Source organism: Sinocyclocheilus grahami, unplaced genomic scaffold (assembly GCF_001515645.1).
Source record: "Sinocyclocheilus grahami isolate Dianchi unplaced genomic scaffold, SAMN03320097.WGS_v1.1 scaffold620.1, whole genome shotgun sequence".
Classification (NCBI taxonomy): Eukaryota; Metazoa; Chordata; class Actinopteri; order Cypriniformes; family Cyprinidae; genus Sinocyclocheilus; species Sinocyclocheilus grahami.
In genome coordinates, this window is record NW_015505799.1 from 104,830 (window position 1) to 110,948 (window position 6,119).

General features: G+C 36.4%; 1 protein-coding gene and 1 long non-coding RNA gene across 8 annotated transcripts in view; both read right to left on the reverse strand.

Annotated features, from left to right (window-relative positions):
• arhgap12a (Rho GTPase activating protein 12a) overlaps positions 1-6,119 on the reverse strand; it is a 40,870-nt gene that overhangs the window by 12,352 nt on the left and 22,399 nt on the right. The gene's annotated exons all lie outside the window — the stretch shown is intronic.
• Positions 3,672-6,119, reverse strand: part of LOC107557806 (uncharacterized) — a 4,468-nt gene continuing 2,020 nt past the window's right edge. Inside the window, exons 2-3 of the long non-coding RNA XR_001605431.1 lie at positions 5,955-5,956; positions 3,672-3,688 (exon numbers count right to left, since the gene is read on the reverse strand). This is a non-coding gene — a long non-coding RNA (uncharacterized lncRNA). The remainder of the gene's footprint in view (positions 3,689-5,954; positions 5,957-6,119) is intronic.

A 6,119-nucleotide genomic window follows, 5' to 3' on the forward strand; every position in this document is an offset into this window, starting at 1 on the left:
ACAACAGTTCGTTCTGGTTCTCAAATCTGATTGGTTGAGAACCGTGAGATACTGTATTGTATTGGTATTGCTACAGGACCACCTTTTACAATTTTGTATCACTCCGCTTGTTCTAGCCGGGTCTATGTTTTTTTTTTTATTATTCATTGAGCTAATCGTAGAGTACGTTAGTTAATATAAGAAGAAACGTCTAGTTTCACGGTCTCTCTCTCTCTCATTTGGATGCACGTCTTGCCGCATTGTTTCTCTCTTATAACCTCATTATTTCTCACAATAACCTAACTGAAGCAGCACATGCCCTTGATACGAATTCTAAAAGTGACGTATGTTTAACTGTCAACTTGAGCTTTGAATCCGTGAGGAAGGAATTAGTTCCGCACAAAAGAGGGTTTTATTAGGCACTCCGTTGTTTCTTGTTTAATTACACACATGTTCCGTCGAACTGCTGTATAAATGCAATATCACTCTCGTACTCGAGCGATACTGGCTCTATATCAGCAGCTGTGATTGCCTCTGGCCTAATCACAGCCATGCTGATATAGAGCCGGTATCGCTCTCGTACTCGAGTGATATTGCTCATATATATATATATATATATATATATATACACACATATATATTATATTCATTATAAATTAAAATTATATTAGGGTGTAAAATGTTTGCATCTGGACTAGGGATGGCTCGATATCACTTTTTCAGAACCGATCCCGATCTGATACCAAAACTTCAGAATATCTGCTGATACCGATATCGATCTGATACCAGTGCCGTTTTTTTTAAATCGGTGTAGAATTTCTATACCTCAATGTGTGTTGACCTGATCGTCACTCTTTTGTGTGTTACACACAATCTACTAAATATAGACAACTTCATTATAAAGAAAAATAACAAACAAAAAATATATATAACCATTATCTATGACAAAAATGCTATTATAAACTAGGTTAGTGGACAATTCGATAGGAAAAGTTACTCTAGAAAAGAGTAATCTAATCTAATTTTATAAAATCTAAACTTTTAGTAAAAAACAAAACATTATTTAGTAGGGAACAAATAAAATAAGTGTAGGACTAAATCTGGTAAAATGTTAAACATTGCACTTTGTATTGTTGTAAAATATATTCATGAAAAACAAGTAATATATTTATATATAAATATAAATTAAAAGACATTTCTTTTAAATGTATAGCACAGTAATGTTGCAGCAACATATGATAGATAAGACGAACAAGAAAGGCTATTAATAATCTTTCATTGTGCGAAAGTATTATAATAGGAAAGGCTCCAATACAGACCGGCACAAAGCGCTTATGCGCATCCCGAGCGCAGAATGATGCGCTTGAAGCAACACGGAATCACAGCACGCAGGCACAGCGCTCCGCATGAAGACGTTCAAAGCACAAAGGGAAGAGATAATAATGCGCAGTGTATTAAAAATCTGTGCATTAGTTTATTGAGCCTTTTCTTTCAACCGATTTAAATTTCAGTTACTGTGCTCGTGAAGAACAATTCGCTCATATATATATATATATATATATATATATACACACATATATATTATATTCATTATAAATTAAAATTATATTAGGGTGTAAAATGTTTGCATCTGGACTAGGGATGGCTCGATATCACTTTTTCAGAACCGATCCCGATCTGATACCAAAACTTCAGAATATCTGCTGATACCGATATCGATCTGATACCAGTGCCGTTTTTTTTAAATCGGTGTAGAATTTCTATACCTCAATGTGTGTTGACCTGATCGTCACTCTTTTGTGTGTTACACACAATCTACTAAATATAGACAACTTCATTATAAAGAAAAATAACAAACAAAAAATATATATAACCATTATCTATGACAAAAATGCTATTATAAACTAGGTTAGTGGACAATTCGATAGGAAAAGTTACTCTAGAAAAGAGTAATCTAATCTAATTTTATAAAATCTAAACTTTTAGTAAAAAACAAAACATTATTTAGTAGGGAACAAATAAAATAAGTGTAGGACTAAATCTGGTAAAATGTTAAACATTGCACTTTGTATTGTTGTAAAATATATTCATGAAAAACAAGTAATATATTTATATATAAATATAAATTAAAAGACATTTCTTTTAAATGTATAGCACAGTAATGTTGCAGCAACATATGATAGATAAGACGAACAAGAAAGGCTATTAATAATCTTTCATTGTGCGAAAGTATTATAATAGGAAAGGCTCCAATACAGACCGGCACAAAGCGCTTATGCGCATCCCGAGCGCAGAATGATGCGCTTGAAGCAACACGGAATCACAGCACGCAGGCACAGCGCTCCGCATGAAGACGTTCAAAGCACAAAGGGAAGAGATAATAATGCGCAGTGTATTAAAAATCTGTGCATTAGTTTATTGAGCCTTTTCTTTCAACCGATTTAAATTTCAGTTACTGTGCTCGTGAAGAACAATTCATAGTGCTCTCTACTTCAGTGTTGCGATCTAACAGATACCAGGTAGAAATTAACATGATTTAGAAACAGCACGAAACTCCAGCAAGATAAAGTCCTTTTATGCAGAATCATTTATCTTTATCTACAGATCAAGTATAATATTAGGAACATGAACATTTAATAATCTTGGAGAGAATTTTAGCATTTTGACTGTAGTAACCGAACGTGACGCACAGTTTGAATGCTGAATGGAGGATGACAGACAGCCGCAGCGGAGAGAAGATTTTAGGTGAACTTGACTTGGTAAATAATCATCTGTACCTCACATTAAACTATGGAACGGCTTCAGAACATTTGAAATACAGTACACAAAAACGTTATTGTGCTTTATAATGTTTTTTGTGGCTTTCGTGGGGCTTAACAATAACACAGAATATTATACGCAGATATCGGATTTGGATCGGTCTCGTCTGACCGATACAGCAGAAAATGGCAATATACTGATACTGATACTAGGGATGCGCCGATCCGATATTCATATCGGGTATTGGCTCCGACAGTGCCATTTTTCTCGGATCGGGTATCGGTCAGAGAGGGCCGATCCAAATCCGATATTTTTATTTTTTTTCCCGATTGTGCAAATTATTCTGTGTTACTTCTGAAGTCATACGATAGCTTAATGTGAGCTACATATGAATATTTAAGTCCTTACATTAAAGTTCACACAAACTCTTTTCTCCGCTGTGGCTGTCAGTCATTCGTTCAGACTTTAAACCCTGGTCTTGTTCGGTTACAGCAGTTAGTTCGGTAAAGCTCTCTCCAAGATCATTCGGTGTTCCCATTATACTTGATTTGTAAATACATGTCTATGATTTTGCAAAAAGGACTTTATCTTCTTGCCGGAGTTTAATGTTGTTTTGTTACTTGCTACCGGGTGTCTGTGAGAACAAAACACGGGCGTAGAAAAGACTATAAATAGTTTTTAACGTGCACAGTAACTGAAATTTAAAACTGTTAAAAAGAAAGGCTCAATAATTGTTGCACAGATATAATACATTACGCATCAATTTCTCTTCCCTTTGTGCTTTGCAGTTTTTAACACTAAGCGCTTACAATGTGTGCATCCGGTGTGCAGAATGATACGCTTGAAGCAACACGGCGTCAGGCTGTAACGCCATGTTGCTTCAAGCGCATCATTCTGCACACCGGATGCGCACATTGTAAGCGCTTCGTGCTCATAGACTGTATAAAAACTGTTTGTGCTGCACTGTATTTGTTTTGTCCTATGGTATCTATTATATGTTGTTGCCTTATTAAAAAATATGCTATACATTCGAAAGAAATGTATTTTAATTTTATAGTATATACTTAAACATATATATGAATGTTTTTAATGAATGGATTTTATAATACAAATAGCAATGTGTAACATTTTACCATATTTAGTGCAACATTTTTATTTGTTCCCCACAAAATATTGTTTTTTCACTAAATGTTTGGATTTCTAAAATTATTGTGCACTGATTTTTTTAGAATAACTTTTGCTGCCGAATTATCCACTAACCTAGTTTATGATAACTTTTTGTCATAGATTATAAATATACATAGGCCTATATTTTTTCATATTTATTGTTTATTTTATTTTTCTTTATAATGAAGTAGTCTGTATCTAGTAGATTGGGAAAGAATGATTATCAGTTCCACACACAGAGATATATAAATTCTACATTTATTTAAATGGGGGGAAAAAACTTAACTGGTATGAGGAACGGTATCGATATCGGCCAATATCGAACCCTAGGAATCGGAATCGGAGGCGAAAAAGGCAGATCGGAGCATCCCTAACTGATACTGAATATCGGATCGTCGCACCCCTAATCTGGACACATTTACACTATTATTAGCTTAAACGTTTTTTAAATATAGTTTACATAAATGGACAACTGTATAGAAAACTCTTGTGCAAATCATACTGACTTTGAAGTACAGATATATCACGTGCACACTGATTTTTCTCCATGTCAAAGTTCCTGTTATCCAACCGGTTAAAGTTTCCGTTTTTCCAGATTTTTGACATATTTTCTCGTTTGAACGAAAACCAAAAATGTGGTTTTATGGCATTTGTGGCAGCCACACTTTCGATGCATCCCTACTGCTCACAGGAACTGATTAGAATAGTATTTTCTTCTTGAGGGACATTATGAGACTAGAACGATAGAGAGTCACAGACAGAGAGGGAAACAGAGGGGATAGATTAGAGAGAGCGAGTGAGACTGTCATTCATACCTGAAACTTGTTTATAGAAGAACCTGCACAACCACATTCCAGACCCTTACAACACACACCTGAACTCAGACTTACTTTACCACCAGGTCTCTCGACCAGATTAGATTTAAGGCATAAAAACAAAATAAGCTGGATAAGGAAAATGTCACAATGAAGAACACCATACAGCAAAAAGCACTGAATAAAATGAGAAACCTCTAGTCCAACAAAATACTGAAACAGAGAGAGAGATGGAGGAAGTGAACAACTGTGTCCATGTCCAAACAGTGAACTCTACGGCTTGTCATTCAATCAAAACTGTTACACAACAGCCCCAGTGGGTAATTTAATTTTGACTAAGCACATTAGAGTAAGTGTGTGTGAGAGAGAGAAAGCTCTCTTGATATTTTTGCAAAGCTACTGAAGGTTTTATCAAATTATAATGCAAGTGAAGTGAACCAGCCCAGTCATAGCTTCCAAAGACAAAGAATCCCAGCATGCATCACTGCACTGTTTGAGCTCACATGAATGTGTGCATGGTGAACCCAGATGGCACTTAACAGTTTAAGCCATAGAGGATAATGTCATCAGATTAGAGATTCGGGCTAAAGCACACAAACACAAGCTAATGGTGTAGTGTGATCAAACTGACTTTTAAGGTCAACGAGAGTGGAAGAAACATGGAGAACCTACACTCAATATCCCAAAAATCAGGATGTGATCACAACGATAATGTAATAACTTAATATACAAGACTTCAGTCTGGCAGTCTCTGTCAAAGAGAAAGAGTCTTGTGTAGCAACCCTCTACAATGCAAGTAAATCACTCGCATATGCAACTAAATTTTCACACTGGGTGACTAAATGATGTCTAACATTAGCCATCGGCAAATAAATTCTTAGAGTTTACTCACCAGTGTGCGAGTTGGAGACTAAAAGCTGATTTATACTTCTGCGTCGGACCTACGCCGTAGCATTTACACCGTAGGCTATGCGTCAGTTTTCCTTTATACTTCTGCATCGTTGTCCGCGTCAACGTGCAGTACACATGCAAACCGCTAGTCTGCAGTCTCCCCGGGCATGTTGCTGGTGTAACCCGCAGTACCACGGTAAAAGCCGAAGAGTTGGAGACTAAAAGCTGATTTATACTTCTGCGTCGGACCTACGCCGTAGCATTTACACCGTAGGCTATGCGTCAGTTTTCCTTTATACTTCTGCATCGTTGTCCGCGTCAACGTGCAGTACACATGCAAACCGCTAGTCTGCAGTCTCCCCGGGCATGTTGCTGGTGTAACCCGCAGTACCACGGTAAAAGCCGAAGAAGAAGTGGCTCGTCGAAGAAGCATAGCCGTGACGGCAGCCAATAAATATCAAATCATTAAATCATTATTTAAAACTACAAAAAGGAGACCACAACGGA